Source organism: Panulirus ornatus, chromosome 17 (genome assembly GCF_036320965.1).
Source record: "Panulirus ornatus isolate Po-2019 chromosome 17, ASM3632096v1, whole genome shotgun sequence".
In the NCBI taxonomy this organism is placed as follows: Eukaryota; Metazoa; Arthropoda; class Malacostraca; order Decapoda; family Palinuridae; genus Panulirus; species Panulirus ornatus.
Genome location: NC_092240.1, coordinates 43,474,437 through 43,499,804, shown reverse-complemented (window position 1 = coordinate 43,499,804; position 25,368 = coordinate 43,474,437). Strand labels below are relative to the sequence as shown.

The window sequence follows — 25,368 nt, the reverse complement described above, 5'->3', positions numbered from 1 at the left end:
CGAAAGGAAAAATTAAGAGACAAGGGGAAGGTAACTGGCCTGCAATCAACACAGCTGTTAATTCTTCCCTTGACACTGGTCAATACACCAAGTTCCTTGCTTAGAATAGGGTATACTTTACTTCTTATTCATAATTACCCCAGGATCAATTTCGATGAAAAAGTCCTGGTGTAACCCTGAACCTTTTAAAAGGATCGTTCAGCTCAGGGCTGGACTACCTCCAGTAGCAGGGAAATGTAGACTCCTAAGGAGAGAAAAGTTCTTTGACAACTACAACCAATGATATAGCTTTGTCAAAGGTAACCTTTCAGCAGGCAGAGTCCTGTAACACCTTTCTATCAATTTCCTTTCCTTCATACTTGTATGCCAGGTCCTGCAGCAGCAGGAAAAGACAAAGAAAGGCCTATCCGCTCACACCCATTCTGTGACTACCATGTGTAATGCATTGAAACCACAGCCCTCTATCCACAAGCAGGCCCCAAAGACCTTTCCATTGTTTCCCCTGGCTGCCTCATACCCTGGTTCATTCTAATGATAGCACATTGTCCCTTGTACACCAAATTTCTCCAATTCACACTATCTCGTCCATGCCTATCACCCTCCTGCATGTTCAGACACTCACTCATAATCTTGTCACCCCATCCTTTCATCTCCAGTTTGGTCTCCCCACTTCACCTTGTCAGCTCCACTTATGACAAATGTATCCTTTCTCAACATCTCTCTCATTCTCTCCACATATCCAAACCATTTTTGCACACCAACTTCAGCTCTCCCAGCCACACCCTTCATATTACCAAACATCTCTCTTACCCTATAATTACCTATCTGATCAAAACTCACACCACGTAGTCCTCAAACATTTCATTTACAACACATTCACACTCTTCTTACAGTCTCATCTTTAGCCCATGCCTCACATAATACATACAGCATTGTTGGGACCACTTTTTCTTCAAACATATCCATTTTCACTCTCCCAAACAGCAAATTCTCTTTCCATACATTCCTCAATGTTCCCAGAACCTTTGCTTCCTCACTGTCTCACCTCCATTTCAATGGTTCCCTTTGCGGCCATGGCCACTCCCAACTTTCTAAACCACTTTGCTTCCTCCAAATGTTCTCCATTTAAACTCGCATCCCAACTAACCTTTCTAATTACACTGGTAAACCATTTAACCTAGTTTTCATTCACATTTGCTCTCAATTTCTCCTCTAACAAACTCTCTCAAACTCAAGCACCATCTTCTGCAGTTCCCCACTCAATTTTACCACCAGTTCTGTGGCATTAGCAAATAACAACTGAATCACTTCACAAGACCCATCAACCACTACATTGCATATTTACTACTCTCTCTTAGAATCTAGTATTCACCTCCCTTACCACCTAAACAGTCATAGTATCACACACCCTTGCTGAAGACCCACCTTCACCTGGAACCCTCCTCTTTACCTACTCACACACAAGCCTTACTCTCTTGATAAAAACTCCTTACCTCTTCATATAACCTTGCTTCCACACCATTTAATCATAACACCTTCCACAAAGAATCCTAATTACCCTATCATGTGCTCTCTCCAGATCCATGAATGTCACATACAAATCCTTCTGTTTCTCCAATCATTTCTCAAACACATTCTTCAAAGTAAACATCTATACCATATATCCTGTACCTCTCTTAAAACCACATTGCTCCTCCCCAATTTGATGCTTTGCACATGTCATCATCCTATTAATCATCACTCTCCCATATAACTTACTGGGTACACTTGACAAACTTATACCTCTTTAATTTAAAAACTCACCTTTGACCCCTTTGCACCTCTACAATGGCAATATACATGCATTCCACCAGTCCTCAGGCACCTCATCATGAACAATACATACACTGAAAATCCTAACTAACCAATCAACAACAAAGTCACCTCCTTCCTTAGAATATTCAACTGTAGTACCATCCAATTCAACTGCATTGCCACAATTCATCATATGCAAGGCTTTACCAACCTCTTTTCTCTTTAATAAACCATTTGCCATGACTCTCTCACTCTGCATACTTACTTGACCTAAATACCCTACATCTGCCATCATATCATCAAACATGTTCAACTCACTCCATCTCTTCACCTCATCAATGCCTGTTAGCACTTTCCCATTTGCTGCCTTTACTGATGTTCTCATCTGTTCTCTTATTTTTCTCACACTATTAACCTTCTAAAACATTCTACCTTTCTACCTATAGCTGTTGATACTCACTCGCCCCAACTCTCAATCGCCTTCTTTTTCAGTCCTGTAAAGTAATATTGTCTGAAAGGAAACAATGAAAGTATAGCTCCTGCAAAGCCCTACAGAGTGAGATAAAAAAACTATACTAAACTGTGTTAAAGATATTGAGGAAGAAAGACTAGAAGAGGTGATGCACTTTAAGTATTTGGGAGCAATCCTAGGTGAGTTCGTTGATATTGAAGGAAAGATACAGGAGAGAGCAATGTAGGTCATAAGAGTCACTGGGTCCCTTAATATAAAAGTGTAATGTTGGAGTGTAAGTGTGGAAATGAAGACAAGATTGAGCAAATGCATAGTCCTCTCTATATTGACATATGCAGTCAAAATATGGACAAAGAATGAGTCAGAAAGGTCAAGAACCCAGGCTGTAGAAATGAGGTATCTTAGAGGAGAATGTGGTATGACTAGATGGAAAGAAATGAAGTAATGATGGGGTGTATGAAGATATGGTAGGACAGAATGCAAAGGAAATGAATTAAGGAGCAGGAGAAAGGGTGAAATATAATACTTTGGGAATGTGGAAAGAATGCAAGATGGGGAGTTTACAAGGAGAATGTATGATAGTATGATTAAAGAGGATAATGTGAGACGAAACTACCTGTGACATGGGGAAACAAAGTGGAAAAATAGTGGAGGGAAAGAAATGGGGGAAGACAGTTGTATATTATATATATTATATATACAACTTATGCATATGTTTACCAAATTTTGAATTCTTTAATGTTAACTTGAATTTCACACACACACACACACACACACACACACACACACACACACACACACAAAAAAAAAAAAAAAAATACCTGGAATCTACTCTTTGCTAGTATGCCACACATCTTTTCAGTGTTATTAACAATAAAATTTATCTCCAAACCTTATGATTCTTGGTGATTACCTCATGTAGGAGGGAAATGTTCGTTCCACTTAGTTTCAAAGATGGATCGGAGGTTATGACCAGCCTTACCAACTGGAGAATCGTCTTCATTGAACATTTCACAGTTGTTAAACATAAGTCGTAAATCATCACAATATTCTTCCCGAGTCTTGTACACATTGTCATCTAGCTTTTTCTTGATAGCTGAGAGATCCATGGGCTTCTTAACAAAATGGCGTCCTAGCTTCATCTCTTCGATGTATATCAACTGACTTATATTTTTCTCTTGTGTCTCCCCTGATGTGATTATTACATACGAATGCACTTGGGAACTTATCGTGTTTCATTTTCCCGGTGGACTCATAGGAATATCTTGATCATGTGCAAAATTGTGATCCTTTCCAATATATATATATATATTACATATTTCTTTTATTTTGCTTTGTCGCTGTCTCCCACGTTAGCGAGGTAGTGCAAGGAAACAGATGAAAGAATGGCCCAACCCACACACATACATATGTATATACATACACGTCCACACACACATATATACATACCTATACATCTCAACGTATACATATATATACACACACAGACATATATATATATACACATGTACATAATACATACTGTCTGCCTTTATTCATTCCCATCGCCAACTCGCCAAACATGAAATAACAACCACCTTCCCCCTCATGTGTGCGAGGTAGTGCTGGGAAAAGACAACAAAGGCCACATTCGTTCACACACTGTGTCTCTAGCTTTCATGTAATAATGAATCGAAACCACAGCTCCCTTTCCACATCCAGGCCCTACACAACTTTCCATGGTTTACCACAGACGCTTCACATGCCCTGGTTCAATCCATTGAAGTCACGTCGACCTCAGTATACCACATCGTTCCAATTCACTCTATTCCTTGCACACCTTTCACCTTCCTGCATGTTCAGGCCCCATTCAATCAAAATCTTTTCCACTCCATCTTTCCACCTACAATTTGGTCTCCCACTTCTCGTTCCCTCCACCTCTGACACATATATCCTCTTGGTCAATCTTTCCTCACTCATTCTCTCCATGTGACCAAACCATTTCAAAACACCCTCTTCTGCTCTCTCAACCACACTCTTTTTATCACCACACATCTCTCTTACCCTTACATTACTTACCCGAATAAACCACCTCACACCACATATCGTCCTCAAACATCTCATTTCCAGCACATCCACCCTCCTGCGCACAACTCTATCCATAGCCCACACCTCGCAACCATATAACATTGTTGGAACCACTATTCCCTCAAACATACCCATTTATGCTTTCCGAGATAATGTTCTCGACTTCCACACATTCTTCAATGCTCCCAGAATTTTCACCCCCTCTCCCACCCTATGATTCACTTCCGCTTCCATGGTTCCATCCGCTGCCAGATCCACTCACAGATATCTAAAACACTTCACTTCCTCCAGTTTTTCTCCATTCAAACTTACCTCCCAATTGACTTGACCCTCAACTCTACTGTACCTAATAACCTTGCTCTTATTCGCATTTACTCTCAGCATTCTTCTTTCACACACTTTACCAAACTCAGTCACCAGCTTCTGCAGTTTCTCACATGAATCAGTCACCAGTGCTGTATCATCAACGAACAACAAATGACTCACTTCCCAAGCGCTCTCATCCACAACAGACTGCATACTTGCCCCTCTTTCCAAAACTCTTGCATTCACCTCCCTAACAACCCCATCAATAAACAAATTAAACAACCATGGAGACATCACACACCCCTGCCGCAAACCTACATTCACCGAGAACCAATCACTTTCCTCTCTTCCTACACGTACACATACCTTACGTCCTCGATAAAAACTTTTCACTGCTTCAAACAACTTCCCTCCCACACCATATATTCTTAATACCTTCCATAGAGCATCTCTATCAACTCTTTATCATATGCCTTCTCCAGATCCATAAATGCTACATACAAATCCATTTGCTTTTCTAAGTATTTCTCATAAATTCTTCAAAGCAAACACCTGATCCACACATCCTCTACCACTTCTGAAACCACACTGCTCTTTCCCAGTCTGATGCTTTGTACATGCCTTCACCCTCTCAATCAATACCCTCCCATATAATTTCCCAGGATTACTCAACAAACTTATACCTCTGTAATTTAAGCACTCACTCTTATCCCCTTTGCCTTTGTACAATGGCACTATGCAAGCATTCCGCCAATACTCAGGCACCTCACCATGAGTCATACACATATTAAATAACCTTACCAACCAGTCAACAATACAGTCACCCCCTTTTTTAATAAATTCCACTGCAATACCATCCAAACCTGCTGCCTTACCAGCTTTCATCTTCCGCAAAGCTTTTACTACCTCTTCTCTGTTTATCAAATCCTTTTCCCTAACTCTCTTACTTTGCACACCACCTCGACTAAAACACCCTACATCTGCCACTCTATCATCAAACACATTCAACAAACCTTCAAAATACTCACTCCATCTCCTTCTCACATCACCACTAGTTGTTATCACCTCCCCATTTGCCCCCTTCACTGAAGTTCCCATTTGTTCCCTTGTCTTACGCACTTTATTTACCTCCTTCCAAAACATCTTATCCTCCCTAAAATTTAATGGTACTCTCTCACCCCAACACTCATTTGCCCTCTTTTTCACCTCTTGCACTTTTCTCTTGACCTCCTGCCTCTTTCTTTTATACATCTCCCACTCATCTGCATTTTTTCCCTGCAAAAATTGTCCAAACGCCTCTCTCTTCTCTTTCACTAATAATCTTACTTCTTCATCCCACCACTCACTACCCTTTCTAATCAACCCACCTCCCACGCTTCTCATGCCACAAGCATCTTTTGCGCAAACTATCACTGCTTCCTTAGATACATCCCATTCCTCCCCCACTCCCCTTACCTCCTTTGTTTTCACCTTTTTCCATTCTGTACTCAGTCTCTCCTGGTACTTCCTCACACAAGTCTCCTTCCTAAGCTCACTTACTCTCACCACTCCCTTCACCCAAACATTCTCTCTTCTTTTCTGAAAACCCATACAAATCTTCACCATCGCCTCCACAAGATAATGATCAGACATCCCTCCAGTTGCACCTGAAAGATGAAAGACCATGAGAGGCAAGTGTTTTGGGAGCAGCTGAATGAGTGTGTTAGTGGTTTTGATGCACGAGACCGGGTTATACTGATGGGTGATTTGAATGCAAAGGTGAGTAATGTGGCAGTTGAGGGAATAATTGGTATACATGGGGTGTTCAGTGTTGTAAATGGAAATGGTGAAGAGCTTGTAGATTTATGTGCTGAAAAAGGACTGGTGATTGGGAATACCTGGTTTAAAAAGCGAGATATACATAAGCATACGTATGCAAGTAGGAGAGATGGCCAGAGAGCGTTACTGGATTACATGTTAATTGACAGGCGCGCGAAAGAGAGACTTTTGGATGTTAATGTGCTGAGAGGTGCAACTGGAGGGATGTCTGATCATTATCTTGTGGAGGCTAAGGTGAAGATTTGTATGGGTTTTCAGAAAAGAAGAGTGAATGTTGGGGTGAAGAGGGTGGTGAGAGTAAGTGAGCTTGGGAAGGAGACTTGTGTGAGGAAGTACCAGGAGAGACTGAGTACAGAATGGAAAAAGGTGAGAACAATGGAAGTAAGGGGAGTGGGGGAGGAATGGGATGTATTTAGGGAATCAGTGATGGATGGATGGATGGATGGATATATATATATATATATATATATATATATATATATATATATATATATATCTTTTCTTTTCTTTTCTTTTAAACTATTCGCCATTTCCCGCGTTAGCGAGGTAGCATTAAGAACAGAGGACTGGGCCTTTGAGGGAATACCCTCACCTGGCCCCCTTCTCTGTTCCGTCTTTTGGAAAATTAAAAAAAAAAACGAGAGGGGAGGATTTCCAGCCCCCCGCTCCCACCCCTTTTAGTCGCCTTCTACGACACGCAGGGAATACGTGGGAAGTACTCTTAATATATATATACATATACATATACATATATATATATATATATATATATATATATATATATATACATATATATATATATATATATGATTTGGTAAACAGAGAAGAGGTAGTAAAAGCTTTGCGGAAGATGAAAGCCGGCAAGGCAGCAGGTTTGGATGGTATTGCAGTGGACTTTATTAAAAAAGGGGGTGACTGTATTATTGACTGGTTGGTAAGGTTATTTAATGTATGTATGACTCATGGTGAGGTGCCTGAGGATTGGCGGAATGCGTGCATAGTGCCATTGTACAAAGGCAAAGGGGATAAGAGTGAGTGCTCAAATTACAGAGGCATAAGTTTGTTGAGTATTCCTGGTAAATTATATGGGAGGATATTGATTGAGAGGGTGAAGGCATGTACAGAGCATCAGATTGGGGTTTCAGAAGTGGTAGAGGATGTGTGGATCAGGTGTTTGCTTTGAAGAATGTATGTGAGAAATACTTAGAAAAGCAAATGGATTTGTATGTAGCATTTATGGATCTGGAGAAGGCATATGATAGAGATGATAGAGATGCTCTGTGGAAGGTATTAAGAGTATGAGGTGTGGGAGGCAAGTTGTTAGAAGCAGTGAAAAGTTTTTATCGAGGATGTAAGGCATGTGTACGTGTAGGAAGAGAGGAAAGTGATTGGTTCTCAGTGAATGTAGGTTTGCGGCAGGGGTGTGTGATGTCTCCATGGTTGTTTAATTTGTTTATGGATGGGGTTGTTAGGGAGGTGAATGCAAGAGTTTTGGAAAGAGGGGCAAGTATGAAGTCTGTTGGGGATGAGAGAGCTTGGGAAGTGAGTCAGTTGTTGTTCACTGATGATACAGCGCTGGTGGCTGATTCATGTGAGAAACTGCAGAAGCTGGTGACTGAGTTTGGTAAAGTGTGTGAAAGAAGAAAGTTAAGAGTAAATGTGAATAAGAGCAAGGTTATTAGGTACAGTAGGGTTGAGGGTCAAGTCAATTGGGAGGTGAGTTTGAATGGAGAAAAACTGGAGGAAGTGAAGTGTTTTAGATATCTGGAAGTGGATCTGGCAGCGGATGGAACCATGCGTGCATAGTGCCATTGTACAAAGGCAAAGGGGATAAGAGTGAGTGCTCAAATTACAGAGGCATAAGTTTGTTGAGTATTCCTGGTAAATTATATGGGAGGATATTGATTGAGAGGGTGAAGGCATGTACAGAGCATCAGTGTGGTTTCAGAAGTGGTAGAGGATGTGTGGATCAGGTGTTTGCTTTGAAGAATGTATGTGAGAAATACTTAGAAAAGCAAATGGATTTGTATGTAGCATTTATGGATCTGGAGAAGGCATATGATAGAGATGATAGAGATGCTCTGTGGAAGGTATTAAGAGTATAAGGTGTGGGAGGCAAGTTGTTAGAAGCAGTGAAAAGTTTTTATCGAGGATGTAAGGCATGTGTACGTGTAGGAAGAGAGGAAAGTGATTGGTTCTCAGTGAATGTAGGTTTGCGGCAGGGGTGTGTGATGTCTCCATGGTTGTTTAATTTGTTTATGGATGGGGTTGTTAGGGAGGTGAATGCAAGAGTTTTGGAAAGAGGGGCAAGTATGAAGTCTGTTGGGGATGAGAGAGCTTGGGAAGTGAGTCAGTTGTTGTTCACTGATGATACAGCGCTGGTGGCTGATTCATGTGAGAAACTGCAGAAGCTGGTGACTGAGTTTGGTAAAGTGTGTGAAAGAAGAAAGATAAGAGTAAATGTGAATAAGAGCAAGGTTATTAGGTACAGTAGGGTTGAGGGTCAAGTCAATTGGGAGGTGAGTTTGAATGGAGAAAAACTGGAGGAAGTGAAGTGTTTTAGATATCTGGGAGTGGATCTGGCAGCGGATGGAACCATGGAAGCGGATGTGAATCATAGGGTGGGGGAGGGGGCGAAAATCCTGGGAGCCTCGAAGAATGTGTGGAAGTCGAGAACATTATCTCGGAAAGCAAAAATGGGTATGTTTGAAGGAATAGTGGTTCCAACAATGTTGTATGGTTGCGAGGCGTGGGCTATGGATAGAGTTGTGCGCAGGAGGATGGATGTGCTGGAAATGAGATGTTTGAGGACAATGTGTGGTGTGAGGTGGTTTGATCGAGTAAGTAACGAAAGGGTAAGAGAGATGTGTGGAAATAAAAAGAGCGTGGTTGAGAGAGCAGAAGAGGGTGTTTTGAAATGGTTTGGTCACATGGAGAGAATGAGTGAGGAAAGATTGACCAAGAGGATATATGTGTCGGAGGTGGAGGGAACGAGGAGAAGAGGGAGACCAAATTGGAGGTGGAAAGATGGAGTGAAAAAGATTTTGTGTGATCAGGGCCTGAACATGCAGGAGGGTGAAAGGAGGGCAAGGAATAGAGTGAACTGGAGCGATGTGGTATACCGGGGTTGACGTGCTGTCAGTGGATTGAATCAAGGCATGTGAAGCGTCTGGGGTAAACCATGGAAAGCTGTGTAGGTATGTATATTTGCGTGTGTGGACGTATGTATATACATGTGTATGGGGGTAGGTTGGGCCATTTCTTTCGTCTGTTTCCTTGCGCTACCTCACAAACGCGGGAGACAGCGGCAAAAAAAAAAAAATATATATATATATATTCCCTCTAAGGCCCAGTCCTCTGTTCTTAACGCTACCTCGCTAATGCGGGAAATGGCGAATAGTATGAAAGAAAGAAAAGATATATATATATATACATATATATATATATATATATATATATATATATATATATATATAATATATATATATATATAATTTATTTTTTTATTTTTCTTTGTAGCTGTCTCCCGCGTTTGCGAGGTAGCGCAAGGAAACAGAAGAAAGAAATAGCCCAACCCACCCTCACACACAATGTACACACATACACGCCCACACACGCAAATATACATACCTATACATCTCAATGTACACATATATATACACACACAGACATATACATATATACCCATGCACAAAATTCACACTGTCTGCCTTTATTCATTCCCATCGCCACCTCGCCACACATGGAATACCATCCCCCTCCCCCCTCATGTGTGCGAGGTAGCGCTAGGAAAAGACAACAAAGGCCCCATTCGTACACACTCAGTCTCTAGCTGTCATGCAATAATGCCCGAAACCACAGCTCCCTTTCCACATCCAGGCCCCACACAACTTTCCATGGATTATCCCAGACGCTTCACAGCCCTGATTCAATCCACTGACAGCACGTCAACCCCGGTATACCACATCGATCCAATTCACTCTATTCCTTGCCCGCCTTTCACCCTCCTGCATGTTCAGGCCCCGATCACTCAATATCTTTTTCACTCCATCTTTCCACCTCCAATTTGGTCTCCCACTTCTCCTCGTTCCCTCCACCTCCGACACATATATCCTCTTGGTCAATCTTTCCTCACTCATCCTCTCCATGTGCCCAAACCATCTCAAAACACCCTCTTCTGCTCTCTAAACCACACTCTTTTATCACCACACATCTCTCTTACCCTTACATTACTTACCCGAATAAACCACCTCACACCACATATCATCCTAAAACTCTCTTTTCCAGCACATCCACCCTCCTGCGCAAAAACTCTATCCATAGCCCACACCTCGCAACCATATAACATTGTTGGAACCACTTTTCCCTCAAACATACCCATTTATGCTTTCCGAGAAAATTTGTTCCGATTTCCCCACACATTTTCAAGCTCCCAGAATTTTCACCCCCTCTCCCACCCTATGATTCCCACTTCCCTTCCAGGTTCCATCCGCTGCCAGATCCACTCCAGATATCTAAAACACTTCACTTCCTCCAGTTTTTCTCCATTCAATTTCCCTCCCAATTGACTTGACCCTCAACCTACTGTCCTAATAACCTTGCTCTTATTCGCATTTACTCTCAGCATTCTTCTTTCACACACTTTACCAAACTCATTTCACCAGCTTCTGCAGTTTCTCACATGAATCAGTCACCAGTGCTGTATCATCAACGAACAACAAATGACTCACTTCCCAAGCCTCTATCCACAACAGATTTCATACTTGCCCCTCTTTCCAAAACTCTTGCATTCACCTCCCTAACAACCCATCAATAAACAAATTAAAACCATGGAGACATCACACACCCTGCCGCAAACCCTACATTCACCGAGAACCCATCACTTTCCTCTCTTCCTACACGTACACATACCTCGTCCCGATAAAAACTTTTACTGCTTAAACAACTTCCCTCCCACACCATATATTCTTAATACCTTCCCACAGAGCATCTCTATCAACTCTTTATCATATGCCTTCTCCAGATCCATAAATGCTACATACAAATCCATTTGCTTTTCTAAGTATTTCTCAATAATTCTTCAAAGCAAACACCTGATCCACACATCCTCTACCACTTCTGAAACCACACATGCTCTTTCCCAGTCTGATGCTTTGTACATGCCTTCACCCTCTCAATCAATACCCCCCCAAATATAATTTCCCAGGATTACTAAACAAACTTATAACCTGTAATTTGAGAAACTCACTCTTATCCCCTTCCTCTGTACAATGGCACTATGCAAGCATTCCGCCAATCTCAGGCACCTCACCATGAGTCATACACACATTAAATAACCCTTACCAACAGTCAACAATACAGTCACCCCTTTTTTTAAAAAAATTCCACTATGCAATACCATCCAAACCTGCTGCCTTACCAGCTTTCATCTTCCACAAGCTTTTACTCCCTCTTCTCTGTTTATCAAATCCTTTTCCCTACTCTCTTACTTTGCACACCACCTCGACTAAAACACCCTAATCTGCCACTCTATCATCAAACACTTTTTCAACAACCTTCAAAATATCACTCCATCTCCTTCTCACATCACCACTATTTGTTATCACCTCCCCATTTGCCCCTTCACTGAATTTCCATTTGTTCCCTTGTCTTACGGACTTTATTTACCCCCCTTCCAAAAATCTTATCCTCCTTAGAATTTAATGGTACCTCTACCCCAATCTCATTTGCCTCTTTTTCACCTCTTGCACTTTTCTCTTACCTCCTGCCTCTTTCTTTTATACATCTCCCACTCATCTGCATTTTTCCCTGCAAAAATTGTCCAAATGCCTCTCTCTTCTCTTTCACTAATAATCTTACTTCTTCATCCCACCACTCACTACCCTTTCTAATCATCCCACCTCCCCCGCTTCTCATGCCACAAGCATCTTTTGCGGGAAACTATCACGCTTCCTTAAATACATCCCATTCTCCCCCACTCCCCCTTTCCTCCTTTGTTTTCACCTTTTTCCATTCTGTACTCAGTCTCTCTGGGACTTCCTTACACAAGTCTCCTTCCTAAGCTCACTTACTCTCACCACTCCCTTCACCCCAACATTCTCTCTTCTTTTCTGAAAAAACCCATACAAATCTTCACCATCGCCCCACAAGAAATGATCGACATCCCTCCATTGCACCTGAAAGATGAAAGACCATGAGAGGCAAGGTTTTGGGGGGGCAGCTGAATAGTGTGTTAGGGTTTTTTTATGCAGAGACCGGGTTTTGGATGGGTATTTGAATGCAAAGGTGAGTAAAAAGTGGCAGTTGGGGAAAATTGGTAAAAAATGGGGTTTTAGTGTTGTAAATGGAAATGGTGAAGAGCTTTTAGATTTATGTCTAAAAAGGACTGGGATTGGGGAAACCGGTTTAAAAAGCGAGATATACATAAACAACGTAGTAAGGGAGGGGATGGCCAAAGAGCGTTATTGGTTCATGTTAATTGACAGGCGCGAAAAAAGGCTTTTTTGGGTGTTAATGTGCTGAGAGGTCAACTGGAGGATTCTGTCATTATCTTGGGAGGTAAAGGGGAAAATTTGTATGGTTTCAAAAAGAAAGTGAATGTTGGGGGAAAAGGGGGGTGAGAGTAAGTGAGCTTGGGAAGGAGACTTGTGTGAGGAAGACCAGAGAAACTTAGACGAAAGGGAAAAAAAAGAACAAGGAAATTTAAGGGGAGTGGGGGAGGAAGGGATGTATTTAGGGAATCGTGAGGATGGTGGATGGATAAAAATAAATTTTTATAAAAATTATAAAATAAAAAAATAATTTAAAATTTTTTTTTTTTTTTAAAAATTTTTTCCCTTTCCCGCGTTCGAGGTAGCAAAAACAAAAAGGGGGGGAAAAAATGGCCCCCCCCCTTTTAAAAAAAAAAAAAAAAACAGAAATTTCCCCCCCTATTATCCCCCACACAGCAAAATATAATATAATTAATTTTATAAATATTAAAAATATATATTTTAATATATATAATTATATAAAAAATATAATATTTTATATATAATTGATTTGGTAAACAAAAGAGGATAAAAACTTTGCGGAAATAAAGCCGGGAAGGCAGCAGGTTTGGATGGTAAATGCAGTGGAATTTATTAAAAAAGAGGGTGACTGTATTGTTGACTGGTTGGTAAGGTTATTTAATGTATGTATGACTCATGGTGAGGTGCCTGAGGATTGGCGGAATGCGTGCATAGTGCCATTGTACAAAGGCAAAGGGATAAGAGTGAGTGCTCAAATTACAGAGGTATAAGTTTGTTGAGTATTCCTGGTAAATTATATGGGAGGGTATTGATTGAGAGGGTGAAGGCATGTACAGAGCATCAGATTGGGGAAGAGCAGTGTGGTTTCAGAAGTGGTAGAGGATGTGTGGATCAGGTGTTTGCTTTGAAGAATGTATGTGAGAAATACTTAGAAAAGCAAATGGATTTGTATGTAGCATTTATGGATCTGGAGAAGGCATATGATAGAGTTGATAGAGATGCTCTGTGGAAGGTATTAAGAATATATGGTGTGGGAGGAAAGTTGTTAGAAGCAGTGAAAAGTTTTTATCGAGGATGTAAGGCATGTGTACGTGCAGGAAGAGAGGAAAGTGATTGGTTCTCAGTGAATATATATATATATATATATATATATATATATATATATATATATATATATATATATATATATATATATATAAGATTTGGTAAACAGAGAAGAGGTAGTAAAAGCTTTGCGGAAGATGAAAGCCGGCAAGGCAGCAGGTTTGGATGGTATTGCAGTGGAATTTATTAAAAAAGGGGGTGACTATTATTGACTGGTTGGTAAGGTTATTTAATGTATGTATGACTCATGGTGAGGTGCCTGAGGATTGGCGGAATGCATGCATAGTGCCATTGTACAAAGGCAAAGGGGATAAGAGTGAGTGCTCAAATTACAGAGGCATAAGTTTGTTGAGTATTCCTGGTAAATTATATGGGAGGATATTGATTGAGAGGGTGAAGGCATGTACAGAGCATCAGATTGGGGAAGAGCAGTGTGGTTTCAGAAGTGGTAGAGGATGTGTGGATCAGGTGTTTGCTTTGAAGAATGTATGTGAGAAATACTTAGAAAAGCAAATGGATTTGTATGTAGCATTTATGGATCTGGAGAAGGCATATGATAGAGTTGATAGAGATGCTCTGTGGAAGGTATTAAGAATATATGGTGTGGGAGGCAAGTTGTTAGAAGCAGTGAAAAGTTTTTATCGAGGATGTAAGGCATGTGTACGTGTAGGAAGAGAGGAAAGTGATTGGTTCTCAGTGAATGTAGGTTTGCGGCAGGGGTGTGTGATGTCTCCATGGTTGTTTAATTTGTTTATGGATGGGGTTGTTAGGGAGGTGAATGCAAGAGTTTTGGAAAGAGGGGCAAGTATGAGGTCTGTTGGGGATGAGAGAGCTTGGGAAGTGAGTCAGTTGTTGTTCGCTGATGATACAGCGCTGGTGGCTGATTCATGTGAGAAACTGCAGAAGCTGGTGACTGAGTTTGGTAAAGTGTGTGAAAGAAGAAAGTTAAGAGTAAATGTGAATAAGAGCAAGGTTATTAGGTACAGTAGGGTTGAGGGTCAAGTCAATTGGGAGGTGAGTTTGAATGGAGAAAAACTGGAGGAAGTGAAGTGTTTTAGATATCTGGGAGTGGATCTGGCAGCGGATGGAACCATGGAAGCGGAAGTGAATCATAGGGTGGGGGAGGGGGCGAAAATCCTGGGAGCCTTGAAGAATGTGTGGAAGTCGAGAACATTATCTCGGAAAGCAAAAATGGGTATGTTTGAAGGAATAGTGGTTCCAACAATGTTGTATGGTTGCGAGGCGTGGGCTATGGATAGAGTTGTGCGCAGGAGGATGGATGTGCTGGAAATGAGATGTTTGAGGACAATGTGTGGTGTGAGGTGGTTTGATCGAGTAAGTAACGTAAGGGTAAGAGAGATGTGTGGAAATAAAAAGAGCGTGGTTGAGAGAGCAGAAGAGGGTGTTTTGAAATGGTTTGGTCACATGGAGAGAATGAGTGAGGAAAGATTGACCAAGAGGATATATGTGTCGGAGGTGGAGGGAACGAGGAGAAGAGGGAGACCAAATTGGAGGTGGAAAGATGGAGTGAAAAAGATTTTGTGTGATCAGGGCCTGAACATGCAGGAGGGTGAAAGGAGGGCAAGGAATAGAGTGAATTGGAGCGATGTGGTATACTGGGGTTGACGTGCTTTCAGTGGCTTGAATCAAGGCATGTGAAGCGTCTGGGGTAAACCATGGAAAGCTGTGTAGGTATGTATATTTGCGTGTGTGGACGTATGTATATACATGTGTATGGGGGTAGGTTGGGCCATTTCTTTCGTCTGTTTCCTTGCGCTACCTCACAAACGCGGGAGACAGCGGCAAAAAAAAAAATATATATATATATATATAATTTATTTTTTTATTTTTCTTTGTCGCTGTCTCCCGCGTTTGCGAGGTAGCGCAAGGAAACAGAAGAAAGAAATGGCCCAACCCACCCCCATACACAATGTACACACATACACGCCCACAAACGCAAATATACATACCTATACATCTCAATGTACACATATATATACACACACAGACATATACATATATACCCATGCACAAAATTCACACTGTCTGCCTTTATTCATTCCCATCGCCACCTCGCCACACATGGAATACCATCCCCCTCCCCCCTCATGTGTGCGAGGTAGCGCTAGGAAAAGACAACAAAGGCCCCATTCGTACACACTCAGTCTCTAGCTGTCATGCAATAATGCCCGAAACCACAGCTCCCTTTCCACATCCAGGCCCCACACAACTTTCCATGGATTATCCCAGACGCTTCACATGCCCTGATTCAATCCACTGACAGCACGTCAACCCCAGTATACCACATCGATCCAATTCACTCTATTCCTTACCCGCCTTTCACCCTCCTGCATGTTCAGGCCCCGATCACTCAATATCTTTTTCACTCCATCTTTCCACCTCCAATTTGGTCTCCCACTTCTCCTCGTTCCCTCCACCTCCGACACATATATCCTCTTGGTCAATCTTTCCTCACTCATCCTCTCCATGTGCCCAAACCATCTCAAAACACCCTCTTCTGCTCTCTCAACCACGCTCTTTTTATTTCCACACATCTCTCTTACCCTTTCATTACTTAGTCAATCAAACCACCTCACACCACATATTGTCCTCAGAGAGAGAGAGAAAGAGTGTTAATGGGATGGCCTTCATTAGGGCTTCAGCTGCCTGTGCTGTCTTAGCTAATATCAAGAAAAAAAATGTATGAGGAGTTTGAAATAGTAACCATCAAAATTGGTTGACCAAACGCGTCTATATTCACTTTGTGTATTGGTAAACACAAGTCAATGATGCTGTAATAAAACACCAGAACTTACCTGCAGAGTAAAAAAAAAGCCAAATATCCTCTATAAATAATGTAATCCACAGAATGATGTCATGCCATGTAAGGTATGAATACAAACTAATCTGAGTTTTGCAGATATGTTGGGTGAATTCAGAAGTCTTCTTGCCCTGTAGCAAAGGCATCTCCAACAACTTCTGTCGCTCTACATTTCCTTCACTTTTCTGTTCTGATGACACTGTAGCAGTCCCTCTCACAGACAAAGCAACTTTTCTGTAGTTCCCGTTTCTCCTCTTACTCCACCTTAGATGACTCTAACATTCCTTCACCCCCGGTGCTCCTCTTACTAATCCTATGCCCCTCCCAGTAATCTCTTTTTGGACTGTCCAAAAAGCCCTTCTTTTTCTGGACACATGCAAGGATTATGGTCCTGATGGCATCCATCCCCATATACTGAATAACTGTGCCTCTGAACTTGCACCGTGCTTGCTCATCTGTTCCATTTCTGTATAAAAACTAAAACTTTTTCTTCTCTTTGGAGGCATGTATTGATACATCCCATTTCCAAGAAGGGTGACCATGCTGACCCCTTTAACAATCATCCTATTGCTTTGACATCTACCATTTGCAAAGTCTCTGAATCACTCCTCATCTCCAATATCCTTAGACACCTTGAAACTCACACTCTTCTCTGATCACCAGTATGGATTCTGTAAGGTGAGATCTACAGGTGATAATTTTTCCAATCTTACTAAAGGCTGGTCATCATTCCTGAAAGACTTAGGGAATCCCTAGTGATTGTTGATGGATGTTTCCCTCACTTTCTCCATCAACAGTGGTGTCCTGTCCCCCAAAACTTTTTTTTCCTTTTTGTCGACTACTTCCTCTCTTCCACAAATAACTAAATGCACTCATATGCTGATGACTCAACACTGAATTCCTCCACATTCTTCAATTCTGCTCCTTCTTCTCTTACTTGATCTGCATTTCATCTCAACACAACTTCCTCAATAAACTCAAGCTTTGACAGGATATCTCAACGGGGTAGAGGAAATCTGCTTGTTTACTTCCCCCAAGACCCAGCTTCGACCCATTTCTCTACCAAAATTCCTTAACTTTTCTCTTATCAGTCACACTTCTATAATTCCATCTCTTAACTCAATAAATATACTTGGTATTACTGTAACAACCACTCTTTCTTGGAAACCTCACATTACAGAAATACTTAAATCCGCCTCTAATTAACTGGGAGTCCTGCTTAGATGTCAAAATTTCTTTTCTTCCAAACAGTTGCTTCATTTACAAAAAGTACTGATTCATCCTAGTTCAGATACAGTTATCGCATGAGGTGGTTATAGCTCTGCATCCTTACTTGACAGAGTTGAGTAAAAAACGGTCCAACTCTCAGGCTATCTTCAAAACTTGATCCATTAGCCTTATGCTGCAATGTTGGTTCACTTCCCTCTTCTATATGTATTACTTTGGATACTGCTCCCAAGACCTGGCTGCTTGTGTGCCCCCACCACTAGCTAGACCATGCAATACTCAACAAACTGCTGTAACATGATTGCTATATGGCCTTTGGCAATTTAAGTTAGCCTTTTTGATCACTACTTCTTCCCCTACAGTCAAAGCTTCAGAACCCTCTATCCTTTCATGTCTTTCCCAATTACCATGACCTGACACATTTTCAATGACAGTTTTTTTTTTTCGCTTCCTCCAAAATTTTTAAAATACTTTCCCTTGTCTCTTCTTTTTCCTTTAAGATCCTATCTATATTTCAATTAAGGCCTGGCCTTAATGTGGACTCTTGTTTGTGACTGGAGCCTCCAACGTAAAAGAAGAAAAAGGTGCTTCTGGCACCTGTTAGGTGGGAAATGCTACAGGCACCAGGGTTGTTGTCGTAATTCAACTGAAATGTAATTAATTACAGCAATACTGTAACTGTAATTGAAAATAGAATTTAAGTAATCAATTGTAACTAATTAATTGTGATCAAGTAACTGTAATTGCAATTGTGATCATGTAATTGTAATTGTGAAAGGGGAGGAAAGTGGTGTTCATAACCTTGTTAATGCAAAGGTGGGCAAGCAGTACTGGGTGGTACTGGTCCAAAAAAATAATGGCAGTAGTGGTAGTAGTTGGCAGTAGTACATTTCATGAAAAGTATAGCCGGTAGCAGTAGCAGTACTTGCTTGTGGTACCTTTTCATTATCAACCCTTTGAGTTCACCCTATTGATCCCTTGACCTGATCCAAACAAAAATATCAATCTGATAATAACAAAAACAAAACATTATACGAACTCAGGAACCCTACAGAGGTGAATAATGCAACTGATCTTCAGTCCCAGGTAGTTGACCTTCTGTCCCAGGGAGAGCAAAAAATGTAAGAAAATCATGCCAGTGGAGACTTCTGCCTTATAGGAGCTTGTGATTGTCCTCGAACCTTTTCACAAGGCTATTGGACCAATGATTCAGGGATTTAATGCTCACTGGAGAATCTAATTCATAATCATAACACCCATTACAGTTCTGTGAACTTGATAAAGTCCTATTGGACTCTGAAAAATAGATTGGATCCATACATGGATATGAGAGATGTTCAAGGAATGGCATTTTTGGATCCTAGGTTCAAACTGGACTGGCTTCCATTACAAGAGCAGATGGACCAAGTGCTGGTATATGTAAATGAAATGCTTGATGAATTGGAGGTAGTTCAGGAGTCAGCATCTTTATTGGACAAAAAAGTAACAAGGATGATCTTGCAGAAGAATTACATGAATCAAAAAGACTAGACTTTTCTCCTTCACACCAAAATGTTCAGTGAAATTCCAAAATCAATGGGATCAGAGAGAAGCATATTGCCAGAGAGTCTTTTGTTGGAGCATAATGTAGAGAAAGGAACTCGTATCATTTTCAAGTGATCCAAACTTTGCGTCCACTAAAGATTGGGTGTACTGCTACATCTGCTCCATCAAAGCAAGTTTTCAACAATGCTGGAAATTTTTTCAGTGCTCGCAGAGCTAAACTTGGTGTCACTTCTTTCCGTTAAATGTCACTTTTGTTGAAGCATAATGTAGAGAAAGGATCTCGTGTTATTTTCAAGTGATCCAAACTTTGCATCCACTAAAGATTGGGTGTACTTCTACGTCTGCTCCATCAAAGTGAGTTTTCAACAATGCTGGAATTTTTTTCAGTGCTAACAGAGCTAAACTTGGTGTCACTTCTTTCCGTTCAATGTCACTGAAAAAGTGCAATAATAAATTGCTTCAAAATCTACCAGCTTTTTCGTTACCATCTGCAACTTCTGCTGAAATGAAATCTATATTTTTGTTTTCAAAATGGTTTATGAAATTTGTTTGTAAATAAAGGATAACCTTACAATGCAAAATTAGTGCTTTTTTTAACCAATCTTATTTTCCAAGTTTGGGAAGCTGTACTTATAAGTGATTTTGGTTTGTGGCAATTGTAATGTAATTTTCATTCCCAAAAGTATGTAATTATAATTGCAATTACAAGAATGGGAGGTATTTGTAGTTGTAACTTAATTGCCCCAACCCTGATTGGCAACTGATGAAAGGTATATGGAAATGGTATGTAGTGGCATGCACTTTGGCACCTACTAAGTGGGCCATGCCACTAGCATCATGGCCAATGAGAAGGGGGAGCAGGGTGTACATCGTCCCTAAGCCCGGGGGTATAAAAAGGAGGCCGGGAATCCTGGGATCTTAGAAAATGTTTGAATATATTGAAGACGAGCATTCCACCCGTCTCTCATCTTCCATACCCTTTTCGGCCTTACAGTTCTTGGCATAAAACGTAGTGGATAAAAGTAGAATGACTACTGAAGAAGGAAAGGGGCCCCGAAAGAAACTTTGTACCTCGATATAATTCCTCTGAGGTCTTGGCTAGCATCTAATCCTGAGCTGAAGCAGGAATGGTAAGTTCAAAGTAAGGCTTCTGCTTTAGGTCCAAAGATAACGTGGGTTTGATCTCAGCAACAATTTGCTTTTCGTACTGCTAAAAGCCAGATAGCGTTTATATCTTCATCTACTGCCGACCACACTGGCAACGATATCTCAGTTGAAGATTGTGATAACTTACCTTAAAACATATTATAAGAATAATACTTTTCGAAGTCGCCTTCCATTCCACTTCTTATCATCGGTATCCTGGTGGGATTAGACAACTGGCAGTATTTGTTCTTTACTAGTCTACGTCACATGTAAATTTTGTCTTCAATACACAAACGTTAACAAATACACAACTTGTCCGAATAGTTGAATTGTGAGTACTGTATGACGATAGAACTAATATAAAAGTTTTCAAAAACAATGTAGAATTAATTTCTTGATGCTTTATACCTTTATTCGATAATTAAAGAGCATTTATTTTATTCTAGATGGATAATGATGAATAAATGTATAGATAAAAGATCCGATCAGGAATCGGACAATGAAGTAGCTCACCGCATTTATTTACAAATGAATAAATTCATGATTAATTGAATGACTGAAATTATTAGAAAATAAATACATGATTTAGATATGAGTATTCCATTGAGGATATCACATAAGTATATACAAATAATTATCTCTAATGTGCTTCCCAAAATGCATTCAATTGATTGATGGCCCAAGGTAGACAGTAACAGTAGGAGAGTAAAAGAGCACATCTGAAATAAATACATGAAAGATTTATTATGATTGAAAACTAATATCAAAGAATGGAGCACATTTACTAGTACCAATGTAGAAGATTTAGAATTTAGCTGCATGCAATTTAATATCGTCATTACCTAACTTATCAAAAAAATCTTATTACCTTAACAAACTGGCTGTGGGAGACCTTTTTGTACAATACTAAACCGGTATACATATTCGAACTCTTCTCAAACCCTACTGTCGGTAGATAACCTAATAAAGTACTAACTCTTGTTCCATACATTTGGTGATTATAAGTCATTAATGTTACATATATATTATGGAACACTACTATTTAAGATGTTAAATATATATATATATATATATATATATATATATATATATATATATATATATATATATATATATATATATATATAAATATATATATATATATGTGTGTGTGTGTGTGTGTGTGTGTGTGTGTTTTTCCCCTTTTAGAAAGTTAAAATACAAGGAGGGGAGGGTTTCTGGCCCCCCGCTCCCGTCCCCTTTAGTCGCCTTCCACGACACGTGAGGAATGCGTGAGAAGTATTCTTTCTCCCCTATCACCAGGGATAAGATGCTTGTGGCATGAGAAGCGAGGGAGGTAGGTTGATTAGAAAAGGTAGTGAGTGGTGGGATGAAGAAGTAAGATTATCAGTGAAAGAGAAGAGAGAGGCATTTGGACGATTTTTGCAGGGAAATAATGCAAATGAGTGGGAGAGGTATAAAAGAAAGAAGCAGGAGGTCAAGAGAAAGGTGCAAGAGGTGAAAAAGCGGGCAAATGAGACTTAGGGTGAGAGAGTATCATTAACTTTCAGGGAGAATAAAAAGATGTTTTGGAAGGAGGTAAATAAAGTGCGTAAGGCAAGGGAGCAAATGGGAACTTCAGTGAAGGGGGCTAATAGGGACGTGATAACAAGTAGTGGTGATGTGAGAAGGAGATGGAGTGAGTATTTTGAAGGTTTGTTGAATGTGTTTGATGATAGAGTGGCAGATGTAGGGTGTTTTGGTGGAGGTGGTGTACAAAGTGAGAGGGTTTGGGAAAAGGATTTGGTAAACAGAGAAGAGGTAGTAAAAGCTTTGCGGAAGATGAAAGCCGGCAAAGCAGCAGGTTTGGATGGTATTGCAGTGGAATTTATTAAAAAAGGGGGTGACTGTATTATTGACTGGTTGGTAAGGTTATTTAATGTATGTATCACTCATGGTGAGGTGCCTGAGGATTGGCGGAATGCTTGCATAGTGCCATTGTACAAAGGCAAAGGGGATAAGAGTGAGTGCTCAAATTACAGAGGTATAAGTTTGTTGAGTATTCCTGGTAAATTATATGGGAGGGTATTGATTGAGAGGGTGAAGGCATGTACAGAGCATCGGATTGGGGAAGAGCAGTGTGTTTTCAGAAGTGGTAGAGGATGTGTGGATCAGGTGTTTGCTTTGAAGAATGTATGTGAGAAATACTTAGAAAAACAAATGGATTTGTATGTAGCATTTATGGATCTGGAGAAGGCATATGATAGAGTTGATAGAGATGCTCTGTGGAAGGTTTTAAGAATATATGGTGTGGAAGGCAAGTTGTTAGAAGCAGTGAAAAGTTTTTATCGAGGATGTAAGGCATGTGTACGTGTAGGAAGAGAGGAAAGTGATTGGTTCTCAGTGAATGTAGGTTTGCGGCAGGGGTGTTTGATGTCTCCATGGTTGTTTAATTTGTTTATTGATGGGGGTGTTAGGGAGGTGAATGCAAGAGTTTTGGAAAGAGGGGCAAGTATGCAGTCTGTTGTGGATGAGAGAGCTTGGGAAGTGAGTCAGTTGTTGTTCGCTGATGATACAGCGAAACTGCAGAAGCTGGTGACTGAGTTTGGTAAAGTGTGTGAAAGAAGGAAGTTAAGAGGAAATGTGAATAAGAGCAAGGTTATTAGGTACAGTAGGGTTGAGGGTCAAGTCAATTGGGAGGTAAGTTTGAATGGAGAAAAACTGGAGGAAGTAAAGTGTTTTAGATATCTGGGAGTGGATCTGGCAGCGGATGGAACCATGGAAGCGGAAGTGAATTATAGTGTGGGGGAGGGGGCGAAAATTCTGGGAGCATTGAAGAATATTTGGAAGTCGCGAACATTATCTCGGAATGCAAAAATGGGTATGTTTGAAGGAATAGCGGTTCCAACAATGTTGTATGGTTGCGAGGCGTGGGCTATGGATAGAGTTGTGCGCAGGAGGGTGGATGTGCTGGAAATGAGATGTTTGAGGACAATATGTGGTGTGAGGTGGTTTGATCGAGGAAGTAATGTAAGGGTAAGAGAGATGTGTGGAAATAAAAAGAGTGTGGCTGAGAGAGCAGAAGAGGGTGTTTTGAAATGGTTTGGTCACATGGAGAGAATGAGTGAGGAAAGATTGACTAAGAGGATATATGTGTCAGAGGTGGAGGGAACGAGGAGAAGTGGGAGACCAAATTGGAGGTGGAAAGATGGAGTGAAAAAGATTTTGAGTGATCGGGGCCTGAACATGCAGGAGGGTGAAAGGCGTGCAAGGAATAGAGTGAATTGGAACGATGTGGTATACCGGGGTCGACGTGCTGTCAGTGGGTTGAACCAGGGCATGTGAAGCGTCTGAGGTAAACCATGGAAAGTTGTGTGGGGCCTGGATATGGAAAGAGAGCTGTGGTTTCGGTGCATTATTACATGACAGCTAGAGACTGAGTGTGAACGAATGGGGCCTTTGTTGTCTTTTCCTAGCGCTACCTCGCACACATGAGGGGGGGGGGGGGTTGTTATTCCATGTGTGGCGGGGTGGCGATGGGAACAAATAAAGGCAGACAGTATGAATTATGTACATGTGTATATATGTATATGTCTGTGTGTGTATATATATGTGTACATTGAGATGTAAAGGTATGTACATTTGCGTGTGTGGACGTGTATGTATATACATGTGTATGTGGGCGGGTTGGGCCATTCTTTCTTCTGTTTGCTTGCGCTACCTCGCTAACGCGGGAGACAGCTACAAAGGAAAATAAATATATAAAAATATTTTTTTTCTAACAAATAAATTCAAAACTAAAACTCAGTTTTTCTCCTTAATACTCAGTGCCAGTGGAGCTAGTCATCATCTGCAGTATCAAGTTCAGAATATTCATGGGCTTTTCTTGCTAAAGGAACTTATCCATGGTGAAATGAGCCACTGGCATGGTTGAGGGTGGAGGTACCACTGATGTACGGATAGATTTCATGACAATGTTCTTGAAAAATGATAAGACTCCCTGGTAATGAAGGCTAGAAGAGATCGGCCATACAAGCCCCAGCTTTTAATGACTTATTTTTATAAACTAGCTTAAGATAGTGAGGTGTCTGAATTGTCCTTGGGTGAAGTTGGGAGCAATAATTCTTCATGATAATTCTTTTCGCTAATGTAACTTCAGATATCAAATGCTGAAAAAATATGTAAAATACAATAAGATGTTTCATCACAATATCTTTAAAAGTATTTACAATGTCTCCTGACAATGAAGGGCAGAAGAAGTTACCCCTAAGAGCTCCAGCTTTTAATCTGACTTATAACTTCAAATGTATTTCGGATTCTGAGTTGGAGTCCCTTTGAAGTTGTAGGCGTAAATATTGTTTATTATGAATTATTTATAGATAAAATGGAACCGGATTTATCAAGACGAATTAAGATCCGGATTGCAAGACTTCTTGTAATACTTTCAAAACAAAGAGGATGCATTAATATGAATGAATTAGTGACAGAAGAATATCTTCAACATTATATACAGAAGAGAGAAGCAAACCATACATGACATCACTCTGAAAGGTTAAGTACCAGTGATATGATCTTTT

General features: G+C 40.6%; 2 protein-coding genes across 4 annotated transcripts in view; one reads left to right on the top strand and one right to left on the bottom strand.

Annotated features, from left to right (window-relative positions):
* LOC139754698 (RNA helicase aquarius) overlaps positions 1–21,136 on the bottom strand; it is a 35,963-nt gene extending 14,827 nt beyond the window's left edge. The window contains exon 1 of the mRNA XM_071672268.1: positions 20,961–21,136. The gene's annotated coding sequence lies outside the window, so the exon portion shown is untranslated. The remainder of the gene's footprint in view (positions 1–20,960) is intronic.
* Positions 21,137–24,630: 3,494 nt separating this feature from the next.
* The window catches only part of fu (STKc_STK36 domain-containing protein fused), a 148,868-nt gene continuing 148,130 nt past the window's right edge, over positions 24,631–25,368 (top strand). For 2 of the 3 annotated variants that reach the window (XM_071672265.1, XM_071672264.1), the window contains exon 1: positions 24,631–25,342. The gene's annotated coding sequence lies outside the window, so the exon portion shown is untranslated. The remainder of the gene's footprint in view (positions 25,343–25,368) is intronic. The other variant, XM_071672262.1, reaches the window with a different exon arrangement.